General features: G+C 28.5%; 1 protein-coding gene across 1 annotated transcript in view; it reads left to right on the forward strand.

Annotated features, from left to right (window-relative positions):
* Positions 1 to 93, forward strand: part of LOC132170980 (seipin-2) — a gene marked incomplete in the record, with an annotated part of 2,712 nt that extends 2,619 nt beyond the window's left edge. Inside the window, 1 exon segment of the mRNA XM_059582155.1 lies at positions 1 to 93.
* Between the last annotated feature and the right edge of the window lie 286 nt (positions 94 to 379).

Consider the following 379-nt stretch of genomic DNA (forward strand, 5'->3'; position numbering starts at 1 on the left):
TTTCACCATTTTTTAATTTTTTTAAACGGCTGTGTACATGTTGGAAAGAGAACTTAAATTGACATTTGTAAATCTCCCATACAGATTTTAGTTCTTTGGTTAGTTTTTAAATGAGCAATGTTGTGAAATATGATGCAATGAAGATAGAAGCACATAATGTTGTATTTAGTTTATTATGACTTAGAAAATAGTTTCAAACGGATGCAATTACAAATTTTCATTGTGAGGATATAAATTGGTGTAAAAGTTATCTTTTAGCAATGGGATTGACTATGCATCGAATGTGGCATGTGAGCTTTTTTTACCTTGGTCATCTACAGACTACAGGTGATTCTAAGACAATCTGTAGACTAAATTTTTTTTTTTTTTTTTTTTTTTT

Source organism: Corylus avellana, chromosome ca2, assembly GCF_901000735.1.
Source record: "Corylus avellana chromosome ca2, CavTom2PMs-1.0".
Taxonomy (NCBI): Eukaryota; Viridiplantae; Streptophyta; class Magnoliopsida; order Fagales; family Betulaceae; genus Corylus; species Corylus avellana.